At 46.7% G+C, this 12985-nt stretch overlaps 1 protein-coding gene across 50 annotated transcripts in view; it reads left to right on the forward strand.

The window, feature by feature from the left end:
• Ggta1 (glycoprotein alpha-galactosyltransferase 1 (inactive)) overlaps positions 1–12985 on the forward strand; it is a 69758-nt gene that overhangs the window by 19532 nt on the left and 37241 nt on the right. For 10 of the 50 annotated variants that reach the window (XM_021262138.2, XM_087183252.1, XM_087183246.1 and 7 more), the window contains one exon: positions 298–393. The exons of 26 other annotated variants lie outside the window; for them this stretch is intronic. The gene's annotated coding sequence lies outside the window, so the exon portion shown is untranslated. Of the gene's footprint in view, positions 1–297; positions 394–8306; positions 8497–12399; positions 12524–12985 lie in introns of those variants that run through there. 14 more of the 50 variants (XM_087183272.1, XM_087183245.1, XM_087183269.1 and 11 more) reach the window with 5 other exon arrangements.

The following is a 12985-nucleotide window of genomic DNA, read 5'->3' on the forward strand; positions in this document are numbered from 1 at the left end:
GGAGGCTCCAGTGGGACGTGCAATTCTAAACCTCCTGGGAACTGTCCAGCCCCCTGTCCAGCCCCCTGCCAGGGGAAGACTGGCTGCTTTTAGGACACAGGCATGTGGTAGGCTCTTTGCACAGAGCACGTGGTGCCAGGGCCTGTGAGATGGAGCCTTCTGGAATAATCATCGCAAGGAATTGAATATCTATTATTTATTGGGCACTTGCTGATTCCAGGCCCTATGCCAAGGACTTTATGGGCACTATCTCATTTACTATGGTCTAAGACACATTGTTATTCTCATTTTGCCTAGGAGAGAAACCAAGTCTCAGAAGGTCATGCCTTTCATCAACACCTGGGTCCCTCCTGCTCAGAGAGAGGCAGCCTCTGTCTCCCGGCCTAGGAGGAGGTAGGAACTATGCTGTTCCATAGTTCACCAGGGGTGAGAATGCACGTTGCTAAGTTGCCTTTTCCTAAGTACCTCTGGGTACCAGGAACTTTACAGATATGACTGTTGATCTTTTTGACAACTCCAAGAGTAAGGTTTTGTTTTGTTTTTTGAATAAGGGTTCTTGCTAAGTTGCCACAGATGGCCTCCAACTCCTGGGCTTAAGCTATCTTCCTGCCTCTGCCTCCTGAAGAGCTAGAACTATAAGTACATGGCTTAAGGAACTGCTTTTTGGGTTTTTGTTTGTTTTGTTTATTTTTTAAATTTTTTTTTGTACTAGGGATCGAACTCGGGACCTTGCGCTTGCAAGGCAGGTGGTGGAACCACTGAGCTAAATTGTAGGCCCGTTTTGTTTATTTTTTATTTGATTTGATTTTTTTGTACTTTCAGTGCTGGGGATCAAATCTACAGCCTCATGCACACTAGGCAAATACTCTACCACTGGGCTATACCCACATCCAAGAGTAAGGAATTACCATCCATTATAGATGAGTAAAGTGAGACTCAGGGAGGGTAAAACAATTTCGCCCAGGGTCACAAAACAAAAAGCTAGATATTCTAGGATTTGAACCCAGGGCTGTCCCATACTAAGAACAGATAGAGAAAAAGCATGCGGTGGCCTGAATTAAGAATTATTTTCCTTGTATGTTTGTTTGTAGGTTGGTTTTGTTTCTTTTGTTTCTATTATTGTTTTGTTTCTTTGGGACAGGGTCTTAATGACGTGTAGTTCAGGCTGGCCTTAAACTCACTTTGTAGCCCAGGCTGGCCTTGAATGCAAGGTGATCCTCCTGCCTCAGCCTCCTGAGTGCTGGGATTATAGGCATGTGCCATCATGCCTGGCCTAGGTTGCTTTGTTTTGTTTTGGCTCCCTGCTAGGTTTCCTGGAATCTCTTCATTAGAGATTAATTCCTGAAAGACCTTTATTCTTGAGTCAATTTATTATGAGATCCAGGAAAATCTAATAGCAGGAAAAACAAACATAAGCCAAAACAGCTTCAGGATTTTCCAGTAAATTGTTAGGCGTTGAATTCCCTGGACTATAAAGAAACTTCCTTTGTGTTTATCTCCCTTTCTGAGCAATAAATCAGGCAGGAACTAATTTAGAGAGGCTGCAAGAGAGATAAGCCAGAAACTCTCATGCAGCTGCCTAGCAGGGAGCTTGGGAGGCTGTAGGAGGGAGCCTGGAAGGGGCAGGCCACGCTGAGCCCACTCAGCCACAGGGCCTGGCCTTGGAAGGACAAATAGGGGCTGGGAGGGCATCCCCAGAGACTGGGCTTGCACCATCTATTAGGAGCCACAGGGAGGACTCTGGTTGTCCAAGATGCATATCCCAAGGGACCACCCAGGCTTCTGAACTGAAAGGGTGCTTGAAGAAGACTTTATTGAACTCTGTTTTATTGGTTCCTATTGACATGGGATGACCCTGTGATTTATTTGCCAGGCCAGCACCCTTTTGAGAATAAAAGGGAATAAAATAGACTGTCACCTGAGGCATAGTGGGAATGAACCAGAACCTTTGGATTCCCCGAGCCCCACTGCCACATCTGTGAAGTGAGGGAAGAAACTTCCAGCACCGTGAAGGGTGAATGTGACAGGCCAGGCACAAAAGGCAAACAGAGGAGGAACCAAACCAAAAGCAAACCACAGGCTATGGGCCCTGAATAGAGAGGGGCAGGGACTTCATACAGCAACGTCTGTGAAGCCCTGAGATGTGCCCAGCCAGCCTGGGCAGGGGCTGAGGTCTGCAGGTGCATTGGCACCTGTGTTTTCCCTTCGCCAGCTGGACTGGAAGGAAACAGGCAGAGATTGGGTCTGATTCAGTTCTGGGCACGGCCCACCCTGAGGCACTGTCTCTAGTGCTGAGGAAATCCCTCCAGATGTCTGTGAATGGAATCGGTGCTCGTGGGCAAGGTGCTCCTGGGGTGAGCCAGGGACGGAGTTGTGCCTGGAGAAGAGTCAGGGCGCCCTGTCTCCTAGGAGCTGCTCTGTTTAATGGGTAGGGCGACAACCCCCATGGACAGGTGGAACTATCGACTCTGACCTGGTCTGTTACTGAACCTCTGAGCCTCAGTCTCTCGGTCTGGGACATGGGGAGGGTATCCAATGACCGAATTATGTGAGACCATGCATGCTAACGAATGGTAGCCTTTATAGTATTAATATCATCCTGGGAGGCCGAGCTCAACCCTACACAGAAAAGACATCCTGACTTAATGGGTCTCTACAGAGTGTTCCAGCCCACAACCTCAGAATACACGTTCTTCTCAGCTGCTCATGGGACTTTCTCCAAAATATTTCTCCAAAATATTACCAGACCATAGTGCAATGAAATTTGAAATCAATGGCAAAAGAAGCCACAAGAACTTCATAAACACATAGAAATTAAATAACACCCTCCTGAATAACCAATGGATCACACATGAAATTAAAGAAGAAATCCAACAGTTTTTACAATTAAATGATAATGACAGTACAACATACCAGAATTTAAGAGACGCAATGAAAGCAGTCCTATGAGGGAAATTTATAGAGTGAATTTCCACATCAGGAAAACAGAGCAGGCTCAAATAAACAACCTAATGGTGAATCTCCAGCTTCTAGAAAAAGAAGAGCAAGTCAAGCGCAAAGCTCATATGAAGGAGGAAGTTATAAAAATCAGAGCAGAAATTAATGCAGTAGAGACTAAGAAAACAATGCAGGGCCGGGGATTTAGCTCAGTGGTTTTGCCGCCTGCTGCGCAAGCGCAAGGACCCAAGTTTGATCCCCGGTACCCCCCCAAAAAAAGAATCAATGAATAGAAGAGTGGGTTCTTTGAAACGTTAAATAAAATCGACAAACCCCTAGCCAATCTTATGGAGAAAAGACTCAAATCTGTGCAATTAGGAATGAAGAGGGTGAAATCACAACAGATTCTGCAGAGATCCAGAAGATCATCAGTACCTACTTTGAGAACCTGTATTCTAATAAGATAGGAAATACAGAAGAAATGGACAGATTCCTAGATACATATGAATTAGCAAACTGAAACAAAAAGATATATAAATTCTAAATAAACCAATATCAGGCAATGAAATTGAATATGTAATTTAAAAATTACCAACAAAGAAAAGCCATGGCACTGATGGATTCACTGCTGAATTCTACAAGAAATTTACCTAATGCTGCTACTCCTCAAAGTCTTTTGGAGCCAGGGATTGAACTCAGGACCTTGAGCTTGTGAAGCAGGCATGGTGCCACTAAGCTAAATCCTTGGTGCTCAAACTCTTTAATGAAATTGAAAAGGAAGCAATATTCCCAGATTCATTCCTGGAAGCAAGTATTACCCTGATTCCAAAACCAGAGAAGGATCGAACTAAAAAGGAGAATTACAGGCCAATCTCCTTAATGAATATAGATGCAAAAATCCTCAATAAGATATGGCAAACAGAAAGGAGCAAATCATCAAGAAGGTTATACACCATGACCAAGTTGGAGTCATCCCAGGGATGCAAGGATGGTTCAACATACACAATCAATAAATGTAAAACACTATAGTAACAGAGTCAAGGACAAAAACTAATGATCCTCTCAATAGATGCAGAAAAAGCATTTGACAAGGTCTAATACCCACTCATGATAAAAACTCTACAGAAAATTGGTATAGATGGTCTTCATCTCAATCTGATAAAAGCTATCTATGACAAACCAATAGCCAACATCATACTAAGCGGACAAAAACTGAAAACTTCTCTCTTCCAGAGGCAAGTGGGGCTTGAGAGAGTCAGATGAGAGGATGGAGGTGGAGAGAAGCTGAGAGTCCAGCCTGGACCCCAGGGCCACTTACCATCCTTTAACTTGTAGCTGGCTGACATCTCAGCAGCACTTGGTGTCTTCTGCTGGCCTTCATGATATCTCTGTGCTGTGTGTGCCCTTAGGTTCCAGGGCAGTGTCCATGAAGGATGCCCTCTTCCCCACTTGGCCTCCACTCCCTTCCCCGTGCACACATTAGACCTACCTGCTCTGGTCAGCTCTGCATGCTGGCAGCTGTCAGTTGGGCTGCAGCCAGGCCTTTTCTCTGTGGGGCTATCTTTGGCAGGATCCTCAAGCTCCACACACCTGGTCCAGAACTCACCACCTCCTCCACTCCCCACCCCTTTAGCTGTTTCCCAGTCAGGAGCAACACTGTCCCCCTTCCTGTTGCAACCAGGAGCCTGGGGATCAGCTGAGAGCAGAGCTTTGTAAACAAGTGGACATCCTGATCATCAGGAGACCTCACTCCCGTGCAGATTCCCAGGCCCAGTCAAGACTTGGTAGTGCTGGTGTGATTTCCAGTGACCTGCATTTCTATCAAGTTACAAGATGACATGGATATTGCTGGGCTGCCCATGGTCCACACTTTGAACAGCACTGGACTTGTTCCTTCCTGTCTCCTTCCCTTCATCCCACTCTTGATTATCATTATTATTGTCATCCCTTATAAAAGTAGAACACATTTATTGAACACAGGTGTTACTGAATGCTTCGGTGCTAAGCCCTATCATAGGTGTGCTTTTTAGCTTACAAATACTTTTGAATTCTGGGTGCTTTCACATTGGTACAAAAGACAAAAATATCTGCCTCAGAAGTATACATTCTGGTAAAGGAAGAAAGAAATTTAAAAGATAAATACTTAAAACACAACAGGAAGTAATTTTAAATTGGGGAAGGCCTGCCAGATGTGGTGGCATATGCCAATAATTCCAGCACTTGGGGGTCTGAGGCAGGAGGATCACCATGAGTTCGAGGCCAGCCGGGGGTACATAGTGAACTACATAGTAAGACCCTATCTCAAAAACAAAAAAAAAGCAAAAGTTAGGGAATGCCTTACCCAGAAGGTGACATTTAGGCAAAATTTGAAAGAGAATTTATTTTACGTAGCCAAAGATCACAGAGTGCTACTTCCTCAAGCCACTGCTGCTTCCTCATCTCCCAGGTCCAGGTCTTTCGTGGGAACATTGGGTGCCTCCTAGCTGGAGATTTTTATTCTTCCACCCACTCTCACCCTACAGCTGAAAACAGGTCATGTAGCGCCCTTTGCCTAACTCCATTCGAGGGTTCCCCAGCACTCTTAAGATGAAATTTGGAATCAGGATTAAGACCCTGTGTGGCCATCCACCTTCTCCCATCTCCCCAGCTCCAGCCACCACCCTCTGCACACTCAGCTCTCTGGGCTGGAACCTCTCAACTTCCTGTCCCATTTGTTCCCTGAACTTACCACCAACCCACTCAACCTTGTCTCCTTCCCTTTTGCACAAGGGGGTGTTGTGTCTTGGGTGGGCACTGCTGCTCCACTGGGATGAGTAGCCAACCAGGACTGTAAGCTCAGCACCAGTAAGGAATTAAAGGGATGGAGTTTTAAAAGGAAGACACTTTATTTGTAAGGAGGAAAAAACTGAAGACAGAAGGCTGCCCCAAAGAGAGGGCAGGGGATTTTGGAAAGATGGATTCCTTGTGGGCCTTTGTCTCTTTTATTAGGATTAAAGATCTCTCCACCCTGGAACTTGTCACAATCTGATTGGCTTCCTGAGTCCCAGGCCACAAGACCCTAACTTGGGCACCATTGCCTACATGTGCATTCCTTTAGGGGAGCTTGGACTTTTACCTTCCCATTTGTCCTTATCAGGGCCTTATCTTCTCTGGAATTCATAGGTTGAACAGGAGGAGCCTAACAGACAAGGCAATTACAAATTAAGATTAAGGGAAAGAGTGTTATCTAGTGCAGCAACATACTTACCCTGGAGTTGGGGAGGGACTGCTAACTTGGTTGTGGCACCTGGCTTCCTAAGGGCTCAGTTTATCAGATTTTTCTCTATGTTAATTGCATTAACTCTTGCCTTTATGGGTCTGATTTTATTTTCTTTCCCTTTGTCCACTTAATTCCTCCCTCCACTAAAGTTTTAACTGTTTCTAATCATGATTGATTAGCCAGAAAACCTAACAAGGCCCTCATTCTATTCTTTTCCTGCCTGCCAACCCCCTTTCCCTGCTGGGACAGCACCTTCTGGCCTCCTCCTGTGTCTGAGGTGCCCTCGAACCACCTCCCCCATGTCTTCAGCACTGTCCTTTCCCTCTGAGCCTTCAGCTCCTTCTCCCCAGCTCTGGCTCTCATTGACCTCCATCGTCCACCATATTCTCCAAAAGTATTTTCCCTTTTCTCCAATCCCTTCCCACTGACACCCTCTCTCATCCTCCCAGACAAGCATCTTAACAGAGGCCCTTTTCCTGACTGATGTCACTTCTCACCTCAGCTTCATTCCCAGATCCATTGCAATCTAGGGTTTGCTTCCACTGAGCTCCCTGACACCTGCTGTCCCCAGGGGCCTTCTGTTCTCTCCACATGCTGTTGTACTGCCACAGGTGATCTCATCCACTTCATTTCTGTGGTGCCCAGGGCTTACATCATCAGATCAGCAGCATCCCATGGACCTTTCCTGGGCTGCTGAAATCCAATAGGCCCCCAGACCAGAGTCTGTCCCACTGATATAAGGGGAAGAGATGTAACTCCCAAACCTACTAGATATCTGAAACTCAAGTTTGTGTTCTCTAAAATCGAAGAATGAATTCTAGGAACAACGGAGGTTAAGAGAGGAAAAATTTATTGAGAGAAAGAAAGCTTCTAAGAGAGACAGAACGGGGACCGGAAACTGGGTTGCCCACCCACCCCACTTTTCAAAGATGTTTTATACAGCAAAGCCATGTGGTGAGCCGGGAACAAAGTGGGACAAAACTATAAGGCCCAATTGAAATCTACAAGGTGGGGATGAGGTGGGACAAAACCATGACCAACCTATAAGATTACAAGTACAGTCACCCAGGTAATATTGATTAAATGGGGATCCAATGGGGGAAACAAGTCGCATAGCAAGCCTACAAGGAACTGAGCAAGGATTTTCGGTGGAAAGGAGGGGGTCAGGGATCTTTCTTGGAAGATCTTTGCCCCCCACCCAGGTGATTGATACCTATTTAGAATATCAGTCACTGCTATTCATAGGTCTGTGTGGTAGTTTCTCCCTTTTTACAATTCTGGCCTTCAGTGAATGTGTCTTGATTGTCCTCCATGTTGGCTCATTCTGGGCTGGCCCTGTCTAACTGCCTACAAGATATCTAATTAACCTACCTATGTGCAGTACTGCCAGAGATGCATCTTCTCATCCCCCTCCTATCCCTTCCTCCTTCATCCCTCCCTAGAAAATTCTGGTCAAATAGAGATGCTCTGAGGATTCCATCCACTTTCTTCTTTCTCAGGAGTCACTCCTTTCTCCCCTCCGTTTTCAACTCTGTTCCCAGGGGCTGTCACAGAGGTTCCCCTAGAGGTTACAGGCTCCCAGCCAACAGCTATTTTACTGTGTCTAGTGGCTAGAACTGTCTCCCCAAAGGATGCATTCATTTGCAACCCCTGGCCCCCATGAATGTGACCCTTTTTCGAAAGCGGGCCCTTGCAGGTATCCTCAAGTTACAATGAGGTCATTCTGGACTGCGGTGACCCCTGCTCCAGTGACTAGCAGCCTCATAAGAGAAGGAAAATGGGGACCCAGACATGAATGACACACAAAGGGCAGAACACTGACATCAGAGGCGGTTTGGAGCTTCACTGCTACGAGGAACTGCAAGGATTGCAGGAAACTGCCAGACACTAGGGAAGATGGAACACATTCTCCTTCTGAGCCCTCAAAGAGGAAACAACTATTTCAACAACTTTGGTTTGTGCTTGACCTCCACAGCTGTGAAAGAGATTTCTATTGTGTTAAGACACCTATTGTGGGCTGTTACAGCAGCCCTAGGAAATTGATCTGTCCTCCTGCCCACCATTTCTCACTCTTCCTCTGCGCCAGGCACTGTTCCAGGACCCCCAGGTCTTCAACACAGACAGGATGTCACTGCTGCCCTTGGGAACCTTTGAGGACTAGATGGAAACTCACACAGCACCCTGTGCTCCAGGGGCCACAGAGGCTGCAGGAGTTTAGGGAAGAATTCATTGCTGTGGAAAGCAGATCTCTGAGGAGGAGACAGCCCTTGAGTTTTGAAGACTGCACATTCATCAGCCAGGTTTGCAGACCAAGTGAATACAGGCTCTTTCCAGCCACCAAAGCTGAGTGGGTTCCTGCCAGGCCCTTACCACCGGGAAAACAACAAATCAGATAGCCATAAGAGATAGTGGGAAAGCTCTGCTCCCACCTCCTTGGTGCCTGGATGGGAGCTGAGGGCTCAAGCAGGGAAAGGTCTTGCCTGAGGCCAGTGTCCTATGAAAGCGTGGTTCTGGACTCATGGGAAAGGGAGCCTCTCTCTCCTAGTTGTAGTATTGATTTAATTTTTTTTTTTTTTTAATTTCAGGCTGGGGATTTAGCTCAGCGGCACAGTGCCTGTGTTCAATCCCCAGTATCAAAAAAAAAAAAATTTGTTTTTCTCACTGCACATCAGCCCCATTTGCAGGCAGGGAGAAATGTTTCAGGCCCTGGCAGGACAACCTGTCCTTAGTCATTGTCACAATGCAGCCTTACCCTGGCTTTTGCTGCTGTGACACAGGGCAAGAGGCAAGTTCTCCATAGGCCCTCTCAGACCTCAAGTCCCTGTCTCAGGAAGCTGGGTTTCCCCCTCTTGCTTGGCCAGTGGCCTCTGCTTCCATATCAGCACTGGGTCCCTTGTTCCTCTTTCCTCTCCCTGGTGGGTCCAGGGCTTCCCTTGGGAGGACTGGTGTGTGTAGGGGGGGTCTCCTGAGTGGGCTGGCTGTCCCCGTGGGAAGCCAGAGCTGGTTAGTTCATAACATGACTCTGAAAGACTGCAGGGGATCAGGCTCTAGCAGAAGATTTATAAATCCTGAAGGGTGGAACTGCCTCCCCTTTCCTAGCACTTTAGTTTTCTAGGGGTCTTCGGGAAGCATGTGGGAAGGGACAGATGGATGAGGCTGAGTTACCAGGTCTCTGGAAGGAAGGAGAAGGGCTTGGAGTATAAGAGTCCTGTCATGTCACCTCCTGCAGGAAGCCCAGATTCCTCTTGTCAGATTTCTGTGGGAGCCCAATTCATAGCTGTAGCCCCAGGCTTACGCCAGGCAGGGCAGAGTGGAGCTGGAAGGGACCGAACACGTCACAGATGGGGAAGACAGGCCCAGAGAGGGAGAGGGAACATGCTTATGTCACACAAGCAGCCATTGCACTTCTAGTTCCCAGCAAAAAACTATTTCCCCTAAAGGGAAGTCTCCTGCAGCCAACATCCTATATTCTGTAACCAGAGAAGTGTTGCTTGGGCAGAGTTGTTTTGTCTTTCCTTCTAAAATCTGATATTATGCATACTCATAAATGGAAATGGCCTGTAAGTTTCCCTCCTAATGCTGAACTTGTCTGGATATTCTGGCCTCCTAAAATGAGCTAGGGGAGATTCTTTCTCTCTGAATCTGTTTTGTCTAAAGTTTCCTTTATTCTATTGTTCTTTGCCTAAGATATAAGGTTGGCTTTCTAACTCACTAATTTTCAGATCTTTATCTTAATAAATGATTTAAAACTCTGAAAGGGAAAAAAATCTGCTGACACTGCCATATATATATATATATATATATTATATTCTCTATGGCCTCAATATTACACACCAGATACACATGCATCCCCTTACTTAATCACTACTTAGTCATTAACTCGACCTTATTGTAAGGCTCCTCTTAACCAACCTATAAATCCCAGCAATAAGGCCCTGACAAGTGGGCAAGAGACACACAAACAGATCCCCCACCCTCACGCAGGGCAGCTTTCTGTCTTCTGCTTTTCCCTCCTAATAAAGCATCTTCCTTTAAAAATTGCATCCCTTTAATTCCTTCCTGGTACTGTTTACAATCCTGGTTGCCTGCTCATCCCAGGAGCAGCAATGCCCACCCTGGACACAACAGAAGCAGCATGCTGGAAACCTCTTTTCCCTCCTTTCCTTCTCCACCAGAACTGACATGGTCAAAATGGACATTTGTAACACAAATGTCAAAACAAGTGAATGACAACATTGGATTAATCGAACATCAGTGACTAACAATTATTGAATACCTGAAGACACTCTTGAGTCCTTCTCAAGGATGACCTCCTTTAATTCTTGTAGTAATGGGTACCAAGTGCCAGCTACCATCCAGATGCTATCATCTCCATTGATAGATGTGGAAGTAGAGGCATAGAGAAGTTAAGAAAGTTGCCTGGGAAAAGGAGCTGAGCCAGGACTCACACTGAGCATCCCCGCCCTGGCATCTATGTCTGACAGCCCAGTAGCTGCCCAGGAAAGGTGAGGATTGTGATTATTCCTATCACACAGAGTGGAAAACCAGCTGCCTTGCCCTATCACTTGCAAGCAAGGGCAAGCACATCTTTTGTGATGACCCTAAACATATTTAGGATTAGACAGATGACAAGTGGCAACCTTTGTGTCTGTAGCATTCTTTTCGGAGAACAGTTAGTCCTCACATTCTTGGAGAGGTGACCAGGTGGGAATCACCACCATGGGGATCTCCAGTAGGAAGGGATCTGGATGCAGAGCCAGGGCTCACCATTGTGGGGGCGTGGCTGCCTCCACCCACCCTGAGGCCCTGGAATTCACTGCTTCAGGATATGAAGAACAAATACTGGATTTGGACTGCTGTCAAATGGTCTGATGGGCTCTTCAGGCACAAATGAGGAGTTTTGGCTTTTTGTCCCTGGTTTTGATGACCGGAGTTCTGCAGCAGAAGGCTCATTTGCTGCTGTTCTCTGCTTCTCAATTAAGGAACCACCAGAAACAGCTGCTTCTGTGTTTTTTGAGTTCCAGGATGAAGGGAAGGAGGAAGGTAGCACCCAAATTGGCTAGGAGTTGCCCATGGTGCCTTGCAGGTTGAGTTGCTCTCTGCCTGCCATGCTGCAACTAACCAGCCTGGAGCATTTTTCTCCTGCTGATCTGGAACCTGTGCCCTGGAGGCCCCTGGATAGGAAGAGCAGCACTGGTCCATCCAGGGGAACATCCCAGCTGCTGACCCTGCAAGAGTCTGAGATTTGCAGAGCCTCTCTATGTCCAGATGTGAAATCGCCATCAAAGGCCTTCTCTCCTGCTTTGAGGGTGATCGTGAGAGTCCACTTGGATAAAGGAGAGAGGTGGCTTTGTCAACTGTAAAGCAGGGGATTATATGAGCGTGAGCAGTGCCGCTCAAGAGCCCTGTTTAGAGCTGAAGGAGGAGCTCAGCGGCAGAACATTTACCTGGCGTGCGGGAGGCTCTGGATTCCATCTGCAGCACAGCAGAAAAGTTTAAAAAGAGGCCCCGTTTATTTCAGCCCAGCTCAGCCCATCTATTTTTCTCCCCTTTTCCACTGATCATAGGTCCACCTCCCGGGTTATTTAACTTAGTGACCATCTCTGGGCCCCTCTGAGAGCTCCAGAATGCTAGGCACTAGGAAGGGAATTTGAGAGAAAAAACAAAACAAAACAGGGGCTTGTCTTGTGGCCCTAGAGAGAGAAGTGGGGAAGACAGAGTCCCCAGGGCATGTAGTCTCCAGCAGGAAGTTTTCTGTGATCTTTATTCTTTTTAAATTTTTATCACTACATATTTACAGTACATAATGATTATATTTATGTAACACATTTCGTTCTTTTTTGTTCCTTTGTTTTTTGTTTGTTTTGAGACAAGGTCTCGCTTTGTAGTTCAGGCTGGCCTCAAACTTGCAGCAGTTCTCCTGCCTTAGTCTCCTGAGTGCTGGGATTAAAGGTGTGTGCCACCACCATCCCTAGCCTATAGGTCTTCATTCTTTCTTTCATCCTCTTCCCCTCCCCTCTTTCCCCAATGGGATCGTTATTCCTAACCCACAAAGTGAACACACCTGTGGTAACCACTGAATCCAAACATGCCCATCCCTCCAGGAACTCCTCAGGCCCCTCCCAGTCACTACTACCCTCAGGGAACCGTCATCCTGACTTCTAGCAATCAATTGACTTTGCTTACTTTTGAATTTTAAACAGCAGCATCGTGGAGGGTGGATCCTTTTGTACCTGTTGCCCTTGATGTGAGAGGCTATGTCTTGTTCCTTCAGATTGCTGTAGACAGAATTCCACAGTGCACCCAGGTGACAATGTTCACGTTCTGGTAAGGGGGGGCCTTGAGGTGATCCAGTTTGGGATGTGTTGTGAATGGTCCAGGGTGTGTCTCCTGGGTATAGAGCTGGGAGCCGAACAACTGGGTCCTAAGGTTTGTGTTTGTGTGGGTTGAGTAAATGCCAGCAGGCAGGATTTACCAAAGCTGTTAGGAAGAACTTTTGGACTCTACAGTTTACAGTCAACCGAATCAAACCCTGAGAAGGAGAGGGCTGTTTTCGGCATGGCTGAATGACCCGGTCTTTGACTCCTTCCTGTCCCATACTGACGGTACTTCCTGGAAATGTTTCAGCTACCTGAGGGGATGAAGGAGGGCACTCTGGGTCAGCTGCCCCCTGGAGCCAAAGCACTTTGTGTCATCTCTATTATATAGAAGAGCTGCTGAGAATGACTTCATTTGCTTTTTGAAAAACCTTTGGCTTTGTAGCTTTAGCTTGAAAACCCAGGGTCTAAG

Source organism: Heterocephalus glaber, unplaced genomic scaffold (assembly GCF_053883595.1).
Source record: "Heterocephalus glaber isolate CG9 unplaced genomic scaffold, H.glaber_assembly_v1.0 deba00001479, whole genome shotgun sequence".
NCBI classification, from domain to species: domain Eukaryota; kingdom Metazoa; phylum Chordata; class Mammalia; order Rodentia; family Bathyergidae; genus Heterocephalus; species Heterocephalus glaber.